Genomic DNA, 20,317 nt, shown 5'->3' on the forward strand with positions numbered 1-20,317 from the left:
AATTGGTTCACTTTGGTTCTTCTCCAAAATTCAAGAGCAATCAACCAAGGCCTCTTTCAACCCAATTCCACCAAGAGCAAAGGCCCAACTCAAGGCTTGAAGATCATTTGAAGAAAGTGTATAAATAGGATAGAATTCATGTTCTTCGGGGAGCTTTCCTTTGGAATTTTCATAATAGTTTTCGGGAGCTTTGGCCGGAAGAGTTTTTCTTTTGAATTTTCATAGCTTTTGGCATAGAGTGATCTTTAATTTCTTTGTTTTCATTGCTTTCAATTTCAATTACACTTGTCTTGGATCTTGGATTGGAGAATTGAAGGTGTTCTGTTTCAATCTCAACCTTGAGATTTCTCGCTGCTTTCTTTACTGCTTAATTGAATCGAAATTTCTGTTAATTGCTCTTCATCTACTTTCTCTGCAATTTACATTTCCTTTGCAATTGTTCTTGTTGGATCTAGGAAGGCATTGAGATCTAGACTTGGTTATCTAGTCTCTTGGGTCCTGAGATCTTAATTCCAATTTTATATTCTCTGTTTATTGCTTTTCATGTTTATTTACATTTCTGTTTTGGTTCCGAATCAATCAAATCCATCTTTTACTTCTCTGCTTGTTCAAATTTAACTTTTCCTTGTTTAATTTCTGCAAATATAATTCCCAATTCCCTTTACATTTAATGCAATTTATATTTCTTGTCATTTAAGATTCTTGCAATTTACATTTCTTGTTCTTTAAGTTACTTGCCAATTTACATTCTGCAACTTTAAATTCATTGTCATTTACTTTCTGTTGGCTACAATTTCACACAATTTACTAAATGTCAGCTTGACTAAACTAATCACCCACTAAAATTGCTTGATCCATCAATCCCTGTGGGATCGACCTCACTCCCGTGAGTTATTATTACTTGATGCGACCCGGTGCACTTGCCGGTTAGATTTGTGTGTTTTGGGGGAAATTTATTTTTCACCAAAATACTCATCAAGTTTTTGGCGCCGTTGCCGGGGATTGAATAGATTGACAATGATTAAGTGAGGTGGCAATTTAGATCAAGCACTTTTTCTTTAATTTTTGACTAACCCACTAACTGTTTGAAGTTTTGTCTCAACCGGCTACACTCAATTTTCAAGAGAATCGCTGTGTGTTCTGTTGTTGATTTATATATCACAGGGAAGAAGGAGTTTCTGAGAAAGAAGAACATCACAACATGAAGCCACAACTCATTACACTAATAGAAAACAATTGTTCCTATGGTGGAAATCCTTTGGAGGACTCTAAACAGCACCTATCCATTTTTCTGAAAACTTGTGGGGCTGTCAATCTCAATGGTGTGGACCATGATACCATTAAGCTCTTGTTATTTCCCTTCTCACTGAAGGATGAAGCGGCACAATGGCTTGAGACCTTTCCCCAAGGAAGTATAACTAGTTGGGATGAATTGGTTGCCAAGTTTCTAGCCAAATTCTCCTCACCCCAACAACACATCAAGATGAAAGAAGGAGTACATCCATTCATACAAAGAGAGGAAGAACCACTGTTCAAAGCATGGGAAAGATACAAGAAAGCAAATGATAAGGTGGATTTTCGAGCGTTCTATGAAGGATTAACCTCCGAAACAAGAAAAGCAGTGAATTACTTCTCAGAAGGCCTACTCAAGGCAACAGAAACCATCCAAGGAACTGCAGAGTTCAGTGACAAAAGAGCCAATAACCAACACTCAATTGAGACACCACGGAATGCAATTTCAGAAAAGGAAGTAATGAATCTTGAAGGAGTGAGAGCAATCATGAATCAAAACAAGCAGCTACACCAGCAAACTCAGCAGCAATTGGAATCAATAGCTAGACAAATTGATTCTCTACATTCTGCCACACTGAATGCACAATTTCCACCATGGAAACCACATTCTTATTTAAGAATGAGGGAATCTCAGCATCAGGAACAAAGGGACTTCAACTATAATAACCCCAACTTCCCAAACCTGCAAAAACACCACCATACCAACAAAAATCACTACACACCACCCCAATATACACACCTCCAACCCTATCCTACCCCACCACCTGCCCAAAATGACTTACATCAATCACCACAATTAACACAGTCACAACCGATCCTAAACTTCCAAAAACTCTATGTTTTAGAAATGATGATGGAAAGGTTTATGAAAATTCAAGAAATGACATTAATAGAGCAGGAGGACATAAGGAAAAACCAAGAGGCATATCTCAAAAGAATTGAAAGGTACATGGAACAAATGGTTCAAAACCCTGCTAAACTGGGTGAGAGAGAGGGAAATATATCCCTAAGAGCCACTGAAGATGACTCGAAGAACAATGAAAAAGCTGCTGGGTTGAAAGGGAAAGCAGTTATGGAAAACAAGGAGAAGCCTACGGTGAGAGGAGGAAACCAAAGGCAACAGAAACCTCAACTTCCATGATCAGAGGATGAAGGATGTCAAGCTAGTGACAATAAAAGAGCGCTTGTTGGGAGGCAACCCAACCCGAGGTAGTTTTCTATTCATAACTATTTTAATAAAAAGGTTAATTAGTTTTATCGATAATGCAAGAGGCTAAGTTTGGTGTTGCACACCAAAACAATCTAAGGGAGAATGAAGGATTCTAAGTTTGGTGTTCCACCAAAATCTCATTATAAAACACACTCTCACCTTCTGCATAATGCTGACTTCAAGCATGTTGGATAAACTAGTTAACTATTCTGCTGTTTCCTAGTTTTCAGTTTTATTACTTTTGAAAAAAAGAAGAAAAAGAGTTTCACACATGGTTAATCTAATGCATTGGCAAGGTACTAAGTTTGGTGTTCCCACACCAAAGTAAGTAAAAAGGCCCACAAATAAATCATGCAAGCTAACCCTTTTGCAAGTGCTTGGGGAACAAGCAACTTTCAATATCATTGCAGAGGTCCATACAAGCTGTTGGAAGGCTTAAGCATCATCAACCAAAGAAACAAAAGATGAACCTAAAGGCCAGCAATGATGATGATGAGAAGAAGGAAAGCAAGTAAACTTCAACAGGTTGTATTGTTAAGTCATTGTTTTGCATCAAATATTGCTGTAATTGAAAGTTGGATTGTATCCTTATCTGCCCTGCTTGTCTGCATAGCATAGTCTTTCTTTATAATTCAATAAGCAAGAGGCTTGATCATTCACAACATTCTCATCTTCAAAACTTGTTTGTACTCAATTTTCAAGAAATTCATCACATGAAAGTTCTTTGAAAAGAAGGATTGAGGAATCAATCAGTTTTGGGGCAAGCAAAAGATTGGGAGAAGTGGTGGTTCTAGTTGTGTGGTTTTGTATTGAGGTTGCATGCTTGTGAAAACTTGCATGGAAGCTCATAGGCGGGACATGAAGTTCAAAGAAGTATTGTGGAGATTCTCAAAAATTTATTGATCCAAGAAGCAGCAAACAAAACAAAAGAAAGAAAAGAAAATACAAAAACAAAAAGAACATGGCCCAAGGCTCTGAGCATCAATTACTAGGCAGAAAAAGAAAGAAAGAAACAAAAACTCAAAGAGTTGTTATCCTAGTAAATGCTTGTGGTTGAAGTGTGTCAAGGAAAGAGGCTTGAGCAAGTAAATCCTTAGGGGTGCTTTAACACCTAATACCTTAAAACCAACTGGTTTAGGAGTATTGATTGAAAGCTTATCTAAAGAGCCGCTTTGAGACATGATACTTAGAGTCGAGGCCAAAGCACAGAAACTATAAGCTGCTTCAAGGTGATTACATATAAAGAGATCCCCATGGTACCATTTGGATGAAAATCCTAAAGACCTACGACTCCCAATATGTAAGGACTAGTGAGCACTGAAGCCCTTGCATGAGCATATGATTTAGAGTTCACCCCACTGATACTTGATCACTTCACTCACTGCACATTACAAGTGTTCCTCAATCCATCTTAATTGAAAGAACCTTGGAGCATAAATCTATTTCTTGCTTGGGGACAAGCAAGCTTTAAGTTTGGTGTTGTGATGACAAGTCATCCTAGCCTATTTTAACTAGTCTTTTTCCTTTGTTTTCATTAGAATTATGCACTTTCTTGAGCTACAAGCAAGCTAATTGAGTAGATTTTCATGTTTCCCTTGATTGAATCAACCATGTATGAATTCATGCCATTTCATGAGGTTTTATGCTATATTTGTTGCATATTATGAAAGAATGAATATCTCATGATTTTGAGCATAGCTTTGATGTGTTTGGTTGATTAATGATAGGTGAAGAAATCTTGGAAAAAGGTCGAAGCAAGAAGGAATGGCTAGGAGTGAAGAGAGGACAATGGAATAAGTGAAATTGAACCAGGAAGCAAGAAGCTGGACCTAAAGTTAGCACCAAACTTTTGCACAAACTTTTGGTTGAAAAGTTAGCCCCAACGTTAGCCCCCTAACTTGGAGGCTAACGTTGGAACTTGAAAATTCTCCCCTGGGCTCCAAAAGTTTGCGCCAACGTTAGCCCCCTAACTTTGAGGCTAACGTTGGCATGAGAAACTCCTCCCTGGCCACCTAACGTTTGCGCCAACGTTAGACCCCTAACTTGGAGGCTAACGTTGGCACATGAAAATATAAGGGAGAGGAGCAAAAGTTTGCGCCAACGTTAGACCCCTAACTTGGAGGCTAACGTTGGCGCCATGAGTGCACTAGAAAGGGCCAACGTTGGAGCCAAAGTTAGACCCCTAACTTTGGCACCAACGTTGGTATCAGCAAATTGTTCTAGCTGATATGAAAAGTTGGAGCCAAAGTTAGACCCCTAACTTTGGCTCAAACTTTTGGTCCAACTTTTGCAAAACTCCAAACCGGTTCAATTGGTTCACTTTGGTTCTTCTCCAAACTTCAAGAGCAATCAACCAAGGCCTCTTTCAACCCAATTCCACCAAGAGCAAAGGCCCAACTCAAGGCTTGAAGATCATTTGAAGAAAGTGTATAAATAGGATAGAATTCAAGTTCTTCGGGGAGCTTTCCTTTGGAATTTTCATAATAGTTTTCGGGAGCTTTGGCCGGAAGAGTTTTTCTTTTGAATTTTCATAGCTTTTGGCATAGAGTGATCTTTAATTTCTTTGTTTTCATTGCTTTCAATTTCAATTACACTTGTCTTGGATCTTGGATTGGAGAATTGAAGGTGTTCTGTTTCAATCTCAACCTTGAGATTTCTCGCTGCTTTCTTTACTGCTTAATTGAATCGAAATTTCTGTTAATTGCTCTTCATCTACTTTCTCTGCAATTTACATTTCCTTTGCAATTGTTCTTGTTGGATCTAGGAAGGCATTGAGATCTAGACTTGGTTATCTAGTCTCTTGGGTCCTGAGATCTTAATTCCAATTTTACATTCTCTGTTTATTGCTTTTCATGTTTATTTACATTTCTGTTTTGGTTCCGAATCAATCAAATCCATCTTTTACTTCTCTGCTTGTTCAAATTTAACTTTTCCTTGTTTAATTTCTGCAAATCCAATTCCCAATTCCCTTTACATTTAATGCAATTTATATTTCTTGTCATTTAAGATTCTTGCAATTTACATTTCTTGTTCTTTAAGTTACTTGCCAATTTACATTCTGCAACTTTAAATTCATTGTCATTTACTTTCTGTTGGCTACAATTTCACACAATTCACTAAATGTCAGCTTGACTAAACTAATCACCCACTAAAATTGCTTGATCCATCAATCCCTGTGGGATCGACCTCACTCCCGTGAGTTATTATTACTTGATGCGACCCGGTGCACTTGCCGGTTAGATTTGTGTGTTTTGGGGGAGATTTATTTTTCACCAAAATACTCATCACGAGCCGTAATGGCCTCATCTTTGGCAAGCTTCTCCGATTTTTTTTCCACAGTTTTTTCCCGTTTTTTTCCGTTTTTTTTTTTTTTTTACGTTGTGTTGACTCTCGTTCTTTAAACGACGCTATCCTGAGGAGGACACCGAAAGGCGAGCCGTAATGACCACATCTTCGGCAAGCTCCTCCGGTTTTTTTCCACAGTTTTTTTTTCCGGTTTTTATCCGAGTTTTTTTTTTTTTTTTTTAAACGTTATGTTGTGCTGACACTTGTTCTTTAAATGACGTTATCCCGAGGAGGACACCTAAAGCCGAGCCGTAATGGCCTCATCTTTGGCAAGCTTCTCCGGTTTTTTTCCCATAGTTTTTTTCCTTTTTTTTCAGTTTTTTCAGTTTTTTTTTTTTTTTTTTTTTACGTTGTGCTGACTCTTGTTCTTTAAATGACGTTATCCCGAGGAGAACACCTAAAGGTGAGCCGTAATGGCCTCATCTTTGGCAAGCTTCTCCGGTTTTTTTCATAGTTTTTTTCCGTTTTTTTTTTTTTTTTTTTTTTTTTTTTTTTTTTTTTTTTTTTTTTTTTTTTTTTTTTTTTTTTTTTTTTTTTTTTTTTTACGTTGTGCTGACTCTTGTTCTTTAAATGACGTTATCCCGAGGAGGACACCTAAAGGCGAGCCGTAATGGCCTCATCTTCGGCAAGCTCCTCCGGTATTTTTTCACAGTTTTTTTCCGGCTTTTTTCCATTTTTTTTTCAGGTTTTTTATTTTTTATTTTTTATTTTTTTTTACGTTGTGCTGACTCTTGTTCTTTAAATGACGTTATCCCGAGGAGCACACCTAAAGGTGAGCCGTAATGGCCTCATCTTTGGCAAGCTTCTCCGGTTTTTTTCCATAGTTTTTTTCCTTTTTTTTCAGTTTTTTTTTTTATTATTTTTTACGTTGTGCTAACTCTTGTTCTTTAAATGACGTTATCCCGAGGAGGACACCTAAAGCCGAGCCGTAATGGCCTCATCTTCGGCAAGCTCCTCCGGTTTTTTTCCACAATTTTTTTCCGTCTTTTTTCCTTTTTTTTTTTTTTTTTTTTTTTTTTTTTTTTTTTTTTTTTTTTTTTTTTTACGTTGTGCTGACTCTCGTTCTTTAAACGACGCTATCCTGAGGAGGACATCTAAAGGCGAGCCGTAATGACCTCATCTTCGGCAAGCTCTTCCGATTTTTTTCCACAGTTTTTTTTTCCGGTTTTTATCCGAGTTTTTTTATTTTATTTTATTTTTTTTACGTTGTGCTGACTCTTGTTCTTTAAATGACGTTATCCCGAGGAGGACACCTAAAGGCGAGCCGTAATGGCCTCATCTTCGGCAAGCTCCTCCGGTTTTTTCCACAGTTTTTTTTTTCCGAGTTTTTTTTTTTTTTATACGTTGTGCTGACTCTCGTTCTTTAAATGACGTTATCCCGAGGAGGACACCTAAAGGCGAGCCGTAATGGCCTCATCTTCGGCAAGCTCCTCCGGTTTTTTTCCACAATTTTTTTCCGGCTTTTTTCCATTTTTTTTTTTTATACGTTGTGCTGACTCTCGTTCTTTAAACGACGCTATCCTGAGGAGGACACCTAAAGGCGAGCCGTAATGACCTCATCTTCGGCAAGCTCCTCCGGTTTTTTTCCACAGTTTTTTTTTCCGGTTTTTATCCGAGCTTTTTTTTTTTTTTTTTTTTTTACGTTGTGCTGACTCTTGTTCTTTAAATGACGTTATCCCGAGGAGGACACCTAAAGGCGAGCCGTAATGGCCTCATCTTTGGCAAGCTTCTCCGGTTTTTTTCCATAGTTTTTTTCCGTTTTTTTCAGTTTTTTTTTTTATTTTTTTTTTATACGTTGTGCTGACTCTCATTCTTTAAATGACGTTATCCCGAGGAGGACACCTAAAGGCGAGCCGTAATGGCCTCATCTTCGGCAAGCTCCTCCGGTTTTTTTCCACAATTTTTTTCCGGCTTTTTTCCGTTTTTTTTTTTTTTATACGTTGTGCTGACTCTCGTTCTTTAAACGACGCTATCCTGAGGAGGACACCTAAAGGCGAGCCGTAATGACCTCATCTTCGGCAAGCTCCTCCGGTTTTTTTCCACAGTTTTTTTTTCCGGTTTTTATCCGAGCTTTTTTTTTTTTTTTTTTTTTTTTTTTTTTTTTTACGTTGTGCTGACTCTTGTTCTTTAAATGACGTTATCCCGAGGAGGACACCTAAAGGCGAACCGTAATGGCCTCATCTTTGGCAAGCTTCTCCGGTTTTTTTCCATGGTTTTTTTCCGTTTTTTTTTCAGTTTTTTTCAGTTTTTTTTTATTTTTTTTTTTATACGTTGTGCTGACTCTCGTTCTTTAAATGACGTTATCCCGAGGAGGACACCTAAAGGCGAGCCGTAATGGCCTCATCTTCGGCAAGCTCCTCCGGTTTTTTTCCACAATTTTTTTCCGGCTTTTTTCCGTTTTTTTTTTTTTATACGTTGTGCTGACTCTCGTTCTTTAAACGACGCTATCCTGAGGAGGACACCTAAAGGCGAGCCGTAATGACCTCATCTTCGGCAAGCTCCTCCGGTTTTTTTCCACAGTTTTTTTTTCCGGTTTTTATCCGAGCTTTTTTTTTTTTTTTTTTTTTTTTATACGTTGTGCTGACTCTTGTTCTTTAAATGACGTTATCCCGAGGAGGACACCTAAAGGCGAGCCGTAATGGCCTCATCTTTGGCAAGCTTCTCCGGTTTTTTTCCATAGTTTTTTTCCGTTTTTTTTCAGTTTTTTTCAGTTTTTTTTTATTTTTTTTTTTATACGTTGTGCTGACTCTCGTTCTTTAAATGCCGTTATCCCGAGGAGGACACCTAAAGGCGAGCCGTAATGGCCTCATCTTCGGCAAGCTCCTCCGGTTTTTTTCCACAATTTTTTTCCGGCTTTTTTCCGTTTTTTTTTTTATATACGTTGTGCTGACTCTCGTTCTTTAAACGACGCTATCCTGAGGAGGACACCTAAAGGCGAGCCGTAATGACCACATCTTCGGCAAGCTCCTCCGGTTTTTTTCCACAGTTTTTTTTCGGTTTTTATCCGAATTTTTTTCTTTTTTTTTTTTTTACGTTGTGCTGACTCTTGTTCTTTAAATGACGTTATCCTGAGGAGGACACCTAAAGGCGAGCCGTAATGGCCTCATCTCCGGTTTTTTCCACAGTTTTTTTTTCGAGTTTTTTTTTTCCCGAGTTTTTTTTTTTTTATACGTTGTGCTGACTCTCGTTCTTTAAACGACGCTATCCTGAGGAGGACATCTAAAGGCAAGCCGTAATGACCTCATCTTCGGCAAGCTCCTCCGGTTTTTTTCCACAGTTTTTTTTTTCCGGTTTTTATCCGAGTTTTTTTTTTTTTTTTTTTTTTTTTTTTTTTTTTTTTTTTTTTTTTTTTTTTTACGTTGTGCTGACTCTTGTTCTTTAAATGACGTTATCCCGAGGAGGACACCTAAAGGCGAGCCGTAATGGCCTCATCTTTGGCAAGCTTCTCCGGTTTTTTTACATAGTTTTTTTCTGTTTTTTTTTTCAGTTTTTTTTTCATTTTTTTTTATTTTTTTTTATTTTTTGCGTTATGCTGACTCTCGTTCTTTAAATGACGTTATCCCGAGGAGGACACCTAAAGGCGAGCCGTAATGGCCTCATCTTTGGCAAGCTTCTCCGGTTTTTTTTCCACAGTTTTTTCCCGTTTTTTTTTTCGTTTTTTTTTTTTTACGTTGTGCCTACTCTCGTTCTTTAAACGACGCTATCCTGAGGAGGACACCGAAAGGCGAGCCGTAATGACCAGATCTTCGGCAAGCTCCTCCGGTTTTTTTCCACAATTTTTTTTTTCCGAGTTTTTTTTTTAAACGTTATGTTGTGCTGACTCTCGTTCTTTAAATGACGTTATCCCGAGGAGGATACCTAAAGGCGAGCCGTAATGGCCTCATCTTTGGCAAGCTTCTCCGGTTTTTTTCCACAGTTTTTTCCCGTTTTTTTTCCGTTTTTTTTTTCATTTTTTTCTTTTTTTTTTTACGTTATGCTGACTCTCGTTCTTTAAACGACGCTATCCTGAGGAGGACACCGAAAGGCGAGCCGTAATGACCACATCTTCGGCAAGCTCCTCCGGTTTTTTTCCACAGTTTTTTTTCGGTTTTTATCCGAATTTTTTTCTTTTCTTTTTTTTTTTACGTTGTGCTGACTCTTGTTCTTTAAATGACGTTATCCTGAGGAGGACACCTAAAGGCGAGCCGTAATGGCCTCATCTCCGGTTTTTTCCACAGTTTTTTTTCCGAGTTTTTTTTTCCCGAGTTTTTTTTTTTTTATACGTTGTGCTGACTCTCGTTCTTTAAACGACGCTATCCTGAGGAGGACACCTAAAGGCAAGCCGTAATGACCTCATCTTCGGCAAGCTCCTCCGGTTTTTTTCCACAGTTTTTTTTTCCGGTTTTTATCCGAGTTTTTTTTTTTTTTTTTTTTTTTTTTTTTTTATTTATTATACGTTGTGCTGACTCTCGTTCTTTAAATGACGTTATCCTGAGGAGGACACCTAAAGGCGAGCCGTAATGACCTCATCTTCGGCAAGCTCCTCCGGTTTTTTTCCACAGTTTTTTTTCCGGTTTTTATCTGAGTTTTTTTTTTTTTTTTTAACGTTGTGCTGACTCTTGTTCTTTAAATGACGTTATCCCGAGGAGGACACCTAAAGGCGAGCCGTAATGGCCTCATCTTTGGCAAGCTTCTCCGGTTTTTTTCCATAGTTTTTTTCCGTTTTTTTTTCAGTTTTTTTTTTTATACGTTGTGCTGACTCTTGTTCTTTAAATGACGTTATCCCGAGGAGGACACCTAAAGGCGAGCCGTAATGGCCTCATCTTCGGCAAGCTGCTTCGGTTTTTTTCCACAATTTTTTTCCGGCTTTTTTCCATTTTTTTTTTTTACGTTGTGCTGACTCTCGTTCTTTAAACGACGCTATCCTGAGGAGGACACCAAAAGGCGAGCCGTAATGACCACATCTTCGGCAAGCTCCTCCGGTTTTTTTCCACAGTTTTTTTTCCGGTTTTTATCCGAGTTTTTTTTTTTTTTTTTTTAAACGTTATGTTGTGCTGACTCTTGTTCTTTAAATGACGTTATCCCGAGAAGGACACCTAAAGGCGAGCCGTAATGGCCTCATCTTTGGCAAGTTTCTCCGGTTTTTTTTCCATAGTTTTTTTTTTTTTTTTCAGGTTTTTTTTTTTTTTTTTACGTTGTGCTGACTCTCATTCTTTAAACGACGCTATCCTGAGGAGGACACCTAAAGGCGAGCCGTAATGGCCTCATCTTCGGCAAGCTCCTGCGGTTTTTTTCCACAATTTTTTCCGGCTTTTTTCCGTTTTTTTTTATTTTTTATTTTATATACGTTGTGCTGACTCTCGTTCTTTAAACGACGCTATCCTGAGGAGGACACCTAAAGGCGAGCCGTAATGACCTCATCTTCGGCAAGCTCCTCCGGTTTTTTTCCACAGTTTTTTTTCCGGTTTTTATCCGAGTTTTTTTTTTTTTTTTTTTTTTTTTTTTTTTTTTTTTTTTTTTTTTTTTTTTTTTACGTTGTGCTGACTCTTGTTCTTTAAATGACGTTATCCCGAGGAGGACACCTAAAGGCGAGCCGTAATGGCCTCATCTTTGGCAAGCTTCTCCGGTTTTTTTCCATAGTTTTTTTCCGTTTTTTATTTTTTTTTTATTTTTTACGTTGTGCTGACTCTTGTTCTTTAATTGACGTTATCCCGAGGAGGACACCTAAAGGCGAGCCGTAATGGCCTCATCTTCGGCAAGCTCCTCCGGTATTTTTCCACAGTTTTTTTCCAGCTTTTTCCCGTTTTTTTTTCAGGTTTTTTTTTTTTTTTTTCGTTGTGCTGACTCTTGTTCTTTAAATGACGTTATCCCGAGGAGGACACCTAAAGGCGACCCGTAATGGCCTCATCTTTGGCTAGCTTCTCCGGTTTTTTTCCATAGTTTTTTTCCGTTTTTTTTCAGTTTTTTTTCCGTTTTTTTTTTTTATACCTTGTGCTAACTCTTGTTCTTTAAATGACGTTATCCCGAGGAGGACACCTAAAGGCGAGCCGTAATGGCCTCATCTTCGGCAAGCTCCTCCGGTTTTTTCCACAGTTTTTTTTCCGAGTTTTTTTTTTTTTTTATACGTTGTGCTGACTCTTGTTCTTTAAATGAGGTTTAAACGAGGAGGACACCTAAAGGCGAGCCGTAATGGCCTCATCTTCGGCAAGCTCCTCCGGTTTTTTCCACAGTTTTTTTTTCCGAGTTTTTTTTTTTTTATACGTTGTGCTGACTCTTGTTCTATAAATGACGTTATCCCGAGGAGGACACCTAAAGGCGAGCCGTAATGTCCTCATCTTCGGCAAGCTCCTCCGGTTTTTTTCCACAATTTTTTTCCGGCTTTTTTCCGTTTTTTTTTTTTTTTTTTATACGTTGTGCTGACTCTCGTTCTTTAAACGACGCTATCCTGAGGAGGACACCTAAAGGCGAGCCGTAATGACCTCATCTTCGGCAAGCTCCTCCAGTTTTTTTCCACAGTTTTTTTTCCGGTTTTTATCCGAGTTTTTTTTTTTTTTTTAACGTTGTGCTGACTCTTGTTCTTTAAATGACGTTATCCCGAGGAGGACACCTAAAGGCGAGCCGTAATGGCCTCATCTTTGGCAAGCTTCTCCGGTTTTTTTCCATAGTTTTTTTCTGTTTTTTTTTTCAGTTTTTTTTTTATTTTTTACGTTGTGCTGACTCTTGTTCTTTAATTGACGTTATCCCGAGGAGGACACCTAAAGGCGAGCCGTAATGGCCTCATCTTCGGCAAGCTCCTCCGGTATTTTTCCACGGTTTTTTTCTAGCTTTTTCCCGTTTTTTTTTCAGGTTTTTTTTTTTTTTCGTTGTGCTGACTCTTGTTCTTTAAATGACGTTATCCCGAGGAGGACACCTAAAGGCGAGCCGTAATGGCCTCATCTTTGGCTAGCTTCTCCGGTTTTTTTCCATAGATTTTTTCCGTTTTTTTTTCAGTTTTTTTTTCCGTTTTTTTTTTTTTATACGTTGTGCTGACTCTTGTTCTTTAAATGACGTTATCCCGAGGAGGACACCTAAAGGCGAGCCGTAATGGCCTCATCTTCGGCAAGCTCCTTCGGTTTTTTTCCACAATTTTTTTCCGGCTTTTTTCCATTTTTTTTTTACGTTGTGCTGACTCTCGTTCTTTAAACGACGCTATCCTGAGGAGGACACCTAAAGGCGAGCCGTAATGACCTCATCTTCGGCAAGCTCTTCCGATTTTTTTCCACAGTTTTTTTTTCCGGTTTTTATCCGAGTTTTTTTTTTTTTTTTTACGTTGTGCTGACTCTCGTTCTTTAAATGACGTTATCTCGAGGAGAACACCTAAAGGCGAGCCGTAATGGCCTCATCTTTGGCAAGCTTCTCCGGTTTTTTTCCACAGTTTTTTCCCGTTTTTTTTCCGTTTTTTTTTTCATTTTTTTTCTTTTTTTTTACGTTATGCTGACTCTCGTTCTTTAAACGACGCTATCCTGAGGAGGACACCGAAAGGCGAGCCGTAATGACCACATCTTCGCCAAGCTCCTCCGGTTTTTTTCCATAGTTTTTTTTCCGGTTTTTATCCGAGTTTTTTTTTTTTTTTTTTTTTTTTTTTTTTTTTTTTTATACGTTGTGCTGACTCTCGTTCTTTAAATGACGTTATCCTGAGGAGGACACCTAAAGGCGAGCCGTAATGACCTCATCTTCGGCAAGCTCCTCCGGTTTTTTTCCACAGTTTTTTTTTCCGGTTTTTATCTGAGTTTTTTTTTTTTTTTTTTAACGTTGTGCTGACTCTTGTTCTTTAAATGACGTTATCCCGAGGAGGACACCTAAAGGCGAGCCGTAATGGCCTCATCTTTGGCAAGCTTCTCCGGTTTTTTTCCATAGTTTTTTTCCGTTTTTTTTTCAGTTTTTTTTTTTATACGTTGTGCTGACTCTTGTTCTTTAAATGACGTTATCCCGAGGAGGACACCTAAAGGCGAGCCGTAATGGCCTCATCTTCGGCAAGCTGCTTCGGTTTTTTTCCACAATTTTTTTCCGGCTTTTTTCCATGTTTTTTTTTTTACGTTGTGCTGACTCTCGTTCTTTAAACGACGCTATCCTGAGGAGGACACCAAAAGGCGAGCCGTAATGACCACATCTTCGGCAAGCTCCTCCGGTTTTTTTCCACAGTTTTTTTTTCCGGTTTTTATCCGAGTTTTTTTTTTTTTTTTTTTTAAACGTTATGTTGTGCTGACTCTTGTTCTTTAAATGACGTTATCCCGAGAAGGACACCTAAAGGCGAGCCGTAATGGCCTCATCTTTGGCAAGTTTCTCCGGTTTTTTTTCCATAGTTTTTTTTTTTTTTTTCAGGTTTTTTTTTTTTTTTACGTTATGCTGACTCTCATTCTTTAAACGACGCTATCCTGAGGAGGACACCTAAAGGCGAGCCGTAATGGCCTCATCTTCGGCAAGCTCCTGCGGTTTTTTTCCACAATTTTTTCCGGCTTTTTTCCGTTTTTTTTTATTTTTTATTTTATATACGTTGTGCTGACTCTCGTTCTTTAAACGACGCTATCCTGAGGAGGACACCTAAAGGCGAGCCGTAATGACCTCATCTTCGGCAAGCTCCTCCGGTTTTTTTCCACAGTTTTTTTTCCGGTTTTTATCCGAGTTTTTTTTTTTTTTTTTTTTTTTTTTTTTTTTTTTTTTTTTTTTTTTTTTTTTTTTTTTTTTTTTTTTTTTTTTACGTTGTGCTGACTCTTGTTCTTTAAATGACGTTATCCTGAGGAGGACACCTAAAGGCGAGCCGTAATGGCCTCATCTTTGGCAAGCTTCTCCGGTTTTTTTCCATAGTTTTTTTCCGTTTTTTATTTTTTTTTTATTTTTTACGTTGTGCTGACTCTTGTTCTTTAATTGACGTTATCCCGAGGAGGACACCTAAAGGCGAGCCGTAATGGCCTCATCTTCGGCAAGCTCCTCCAGTATTTTTCCACAGTTTTTTTCCAGCTTTTTCCCGTTTTTTTTTCAGGTTTTTTTTTTTTTTTTTCGTTGTGCTGACTCTTGTTCTTTAAATGACGTTATCCCGAGGAGGACACCTAAAGGCGACCCGTAATGGCCTCATCTTTGGCTAGCTTCTCCGGTTTTTTTCCATAGTTTTTTTCCGTTTTTTTTCAGTTTTTTTCCGTTTTTTTTTTTTTATACCTTGTGCTAACTCTTGTTCTTTAAATGACGTTATCCCGAGGAGGACACCTAAAGGCGAGCCGTAATGACCTCATCTTCGGCAAGCTCCTCCGGTTTTTTCCACAGTTTTTTTTCCGAGTTTTTTTTTTTTTTATACGTTGTGCTGACTCTTGTTCTTTAAATGAGGTTTAAACGAGGAGGACACCTAAAGGCGAGCCGTAATGGCCTCATCTTCGGCAAGCTCCTCCGGTTTTTTCCACAGTTTTTTTTTCCGAGTTTTTTTTTTTTTTTTATACGTTGTGCTGACTCTTGTTCTATAAATGACGTTATCCCGAGGAGGACACCTAAAGGCGAGCCGTAATGTCCTCATCTTCGGCAAGCTCCTCCGGTTTTTTTCCACAATTTTTTTCCGGCTTTTTTCCGTTTTTTTTTTTTTTTTATACGTTGTGCTGACTCTCGTTCTTTAAACGACGCTATTCTGAGGAGGACACCTAAAGGCGAGCCGTAATGACCTCATCTTCGGCAAGCTCCTCCAGTTTTTTTCCACAGTTTTTTTTCCGGTTTTTATCCGAGTTTTTTTTTTTTTTTTAACGTTGTGCTGACTCTTGTTCTTTAAATGACGTTATCCCGAGGAGGACACCTAAAGGCGAGCCGTAATGGCCTCATCTTTGGCAAGCTTCTCCGGTTTTTTTCCATAGTTTTTTTCCGTTTTTTTTTCAGTTTTTTTTTTTATTTTTTACGTTGTGCTGACTCTTGTTCTTTAATTGACGTTATCCCGAGGAGGACACCTAAAGGCGAGCCGTAATGGCCTCATCTTCGGCAAGCTCCTCCGGTATTTTTCCACGGTTTTTTTCTAGCTTTTTCCCGTTTTTTTTTCAGGTTTTTTTTTTTTTTCGTTGTGCTGACTCTTGTTCTTTAAATGACGTTATCCCGAGGAGGACACCTAAAGGCGAGCCGTAATGGCCTCATCTTTGGCTAGCTTCTCCGGTTTTTTTCCATAGATTTTTTCTGTTTTTTTTTCAGTTTTTTTTTCCGTTTTTTTTTTTTTATACGTTGTGCTGACTCTTGTTCTTTAAATGACGTTATCCCGAGGAGGACACCTAAAGGCGAGCCGTAATGGCCTCATCTTCGGCAAGCTCCTTCGGTTTTTTTCCACAATTTTTTTCCGGCTTTTTTCCATTTTTTTTTTACGTTGTGCTGACTCTCGTTCTTTAAACGACGCTATCCTGAGGAGGACACCTAAAGGCGAGCCGTAATGACCTCATCTTCGGCAAGCTCTTCCGATTTTTTTCCACAGTTTTTTTTTCCGGTTTTTATCCGAGTTTTTTTTTTTTTTTTTTACGTTGTGCTGACTCTCGTTCTTTAAATGACGTTATCTCGAGGAGAACACCTAAAGGCGAGCCGTAATGGCCTCATCTTTGGCAAGCTTCTCCGGTTTTTTTCCACAGTTTTTTCCCGTTTTTTTTCCGTTTTTTTTTCATTTTTTTTCTTTTTTTTTACGTTATGCTGACTCTCGTTCTTTAAACGACGCTATCCTGAGGAGGACACCGAAAGGCGAGCCGTAATGACCACATCTTCGCCAAGCTCCTCCGGTTTTTTTCCACAGTTTTTTTTCCGGTTTTTATCCGAGTTTTTTTTTTTTTTTTTTTTTAAACGTTATGTTGTGCTGACTCTTGTTCATTAAATGACGTTATCCCGAGGAGGACACCTAAAGGCGAGCCGTAATGGCCTCATCTTTGGCAAGCTTCTCCATTTTTTTTCCATAGTTTTTTTCTTTTTTTTTACGTTGTGCTGACTCTCGTTCTTTAAACGACGCTATCCTGAGGAGGACACCTAAAGGCGAGCCGTAATGGCCTCATCTTCGGCAAGCTCCTCTGGTTTTTTTCCACAATTTTTTTCCGGCTTTTTTCCGTTTTTTTTTATTTTTTATACGTTGTGCTGACTCTCGTTCTTTAAACGACGCTATCCTGAGGAGGACACCTAAAGGCGAGCCGTAATGACCTCATCTTCGGCAAGCTCCTCCGGTTTTTTTCCACAGTTTTTTTTCCGGTATTTATCCGAGTTTTTTTTTTTTTTTTTTTTTTTTTTTTTTTTTTTTTTTTTTTTTTTTTTTTACGTTGTGCTGACTCTTGTTCTTTAAATGACGTTATCCCGAGGAGGACACCTAAAGGCGAGCCGTAATGGCCTCATCTTTGGCAAGCTTCTCCGGTTTTTTTCCATAGTTTTTTTCCGTTTTTTTTTCAGTTTTTTATTTTTTTTTATTTTTTACGTTGTGCTGACTCTTGTTCTTTAATTGACGTTATCCCGAGGAGGACACCTAAAGGCGAGCCGTAATGACGTCATCTTCGGCAAGCTCCTCCGGTTTTTTTCCACAGTTTTTTTTCGGTTTTTATCCGAATTTTTTTCTTTTTTTTTTTTTTTACGTTGTGCTGACTCTTGTTCTTTAAATGACGTTATCCTGAGGAGGACACCTAAAGGCGAGCCGTAATGGCCTCATCTACGGCAAGCTCCTCCGGTTTTTTCCACAGTTTTTTTTCCGAGTTTTTTTTCCCGAGTTTTTTTTTTTTTTTTTTATACGTTGTGCTGACTCTCGTTCTTTAAACGACGCTATCCTGAGGAGGACACCTAAAGGCAAGCCGTAATGACCTCATCTTCGGCAAGCTCCTCCGGTTTTTTTCCACAGTTTTTTTTTCCGGTTTTTATCCGAGTTTTTTTTTTTTTTTTTTTTTTTTTTTTTTTTTTTATTTTACGTTGTGCTGACTCTTGTTCTTTAAATGACGTTATCCCGAGGAGGACACCACCTAAAGGCGAGCCGTAATGGCCTCATCTTTGGAAAGCTTCTCCGGTTTTTTTCCATAGTTTTTTTTTCAGTTTTTTTTTTCAGTTATTTTTTTTAATTTTTTTTTTATTTTTTACGTTATGCTGACTCTCGTTCTTTAAATGATGTTATCTCGAGGAGGACACCTAAAGGCGAGCCGTAATGGCCTCATCTTTGGCAAGTTTCTCCGGTTTTTTTTCCATAGTTTTTTTCCTTTTTTTTTCAGGTTTTTTTTTTTTTTTTTTTTTTTTTTTTTTTTTTTTTTTTTTTTTTTTTTTTTTTTTTTTTTTTTTTACGTTGTGCTGACTCTCGTTCTTTAAACGACGCTATCCTAAGGAGGACACCTAAAGGCGAGCCGTAATGGCCTCATCTTCGGCAAGCTCCTGCGGTTTTTTTCCACAATTTTTTCCGGCTTTTTTCCGTTTTTTTTTTTTATTTTATATACGTTGTGCTGACTCTCGTTCTTTAAACGACGCTATCCTGAGGAGGACACCTAAAGGCGAGCCGTAATGACCTCATCTTCGGCAAGCTCCTCCGGTTTTTTTCCACAGTTTTTTTTCCGGTTTTTATCCGAGTTTTTTTTTTTTTTTTTTTTTTTTTTTTTTTTTTTTACGTTGTGCTGACTCTTGTTCTTTAAATGACGTTATCCCGAGGAGGACACCTAAAGGCGAGCCGTAATGGCCTCATCTTTGGCAAGCTTCTCCGGTTTTTTTCCATAGTTTTTTTCCGTTTTTTTTTTTTCAGTTTTTTATTTTTTTTTTATTTTTTACGTTGTGCTGACTCTTGTTCTTTAATTGACGTTATCCCGAGGAGGACACCTAAAGGCGAGCCGTAATGGCCTCATCTTCGGCAAGCTCCTCCGGTATTTTTCCACAGTTTTTTTTCCAGCTTTTTCCCGTTTTTTTTTCAGGTTTTTTTTTTTTTTTTCGTTGTGCTGACTCTTGTTCTTTAAATGACGTTATCCTGAGGAGGACACCTAAAGGCGACCCGTAATGGCCTCATCTTTGGCTAGCTTCTCCGGTTTTTTCCCATAGTTTTTTTCCGTTTTTTTTCAGTTTTTTTTCCGTTTTTTTTTTTTATACGTTGTGCTAACTCTTGTTCTTTAAATGACGTTATCCCGAGGAGGACACCTAAAGGCGAGCCGTAATGGCCTCATCTTCGGCAAGCTCCTCCGGTTTTTTCCACAGTTTTTTTTCCGAGTTTTTTTTTTTTTTTTTATACGTTGTGCTGACTCTTGTTCTTTAATTGACGTTATCCCGAGGAGGACACCTAAAGGCGAGCCGTAATGGCCTCATCTTCGGCAAGCTCCTCCGGTATTTTTCCACAGCTTTTTTCCAGCTTTTTCCCGTTTTTTTTTCAGGTTTTTTTTTTTTTTTTCGTTGTGCTGACTCTTGTTCTTTAAATGACGTTATCCCGAGGAGGACACCTAAAGGCGACCCGTAATGGCCTCATCTTTGGCTAGCTTCTCCGGTTTTTTTCCATAGTTTTTTTCCGTTTTTTTTTCAGTTTTTTTTCCGTTTTTTTTTTTTATACGTTGTGCTGACTCTTGTTCTTTAAATGACGTTATACCGAGGAGGACACCTAAAGGCGAGCCGTAATGGCCTCATCTTCGGCAAGCTCCTCCGGTTTTTTTCCACAATTTTTTTTCCGGCTTATTTCCATTTTTTTTTTACGTTGTGCTGACTCTCGTTCTTTAAACGACGCTATCCTGAGGAGGACACCTAAAGGCGAGCCGTAATGACCTCATCTTCGGCAAGCTCTTCCGATTTTTTTCCACATTTTTTTTTCCGGTTTTTATCCGAGTTTTTTTTTTTTTTTTTTTTTTTTTTTTTTTTTTTTTTTTTTTTTTTTTTTTACGTTGTGCTGACTCTCGTTCTTTAAATGACGTTATCCCGAGGAGAACACCTAAAGGCGAGCCGTAATGGCCTCATCTTTGGCAAGCTTCTCCGGTTTTTTCCACAGATTTTTCCCGTTTTTTTTCCGTTTTTTTTTTCATTTTTTTCTTTTTTTTTATGTTATACTGACTCTCGTTCTTTAAACGACGCTATCCTGAGGAGGACACCGAAAGGCGAGCCGTAATGACCACATCTTCGGCAAGCTCCTCCGGTTTTTTTCCACACTTTTTTTTCCGGTTTTTATCCGATTTTTTTTTTTTTAAACGTTATGTTGTGCTGACTCTTGTTCTTTAAATGACGTTATCCCGAGGAGGACACCTAAAGGCGAGCCGTAATGGCCTCATCTTTGGCAAGCTTCTCCGGTTTTTTTTCCATAGTTTTTTTCCTTTTTTTTTTCAGTTTATTTTTTCAGTTCATTTTTTTTTTTTTTTTTTTTTTACGTTGTGCTGACTCTCGTTCTTTAAACGACGCTATCCTGAGGAGGACACCTAAAGGCGAGCCGTAATGACGTCATCTTCGGCAAGCTCCTCCGGTTTTTTTCCACAGTTTTTTTTCGGTTTTTATCCGAATTTTTTTCTTTTTTTTTTTTTTACGTTGTGCTGACTC

Source organism: Arachis ipaensis, chromosome B2, assembly GCF_059453495.1.
Source record: "Arachis ipaensis isolate K30076 ecotype BB chromosome B2, ASM5945349v1, whole genome shotgun sequence".
In the NCBI taxonomy this organism is placed as follows: domain Eukaryota; kingdom Viridiplantae; phylum Streptophyta; class Magnoliopsida; order Fabales; family Fabaceae; genus Arachis; species Arachis ipaensis.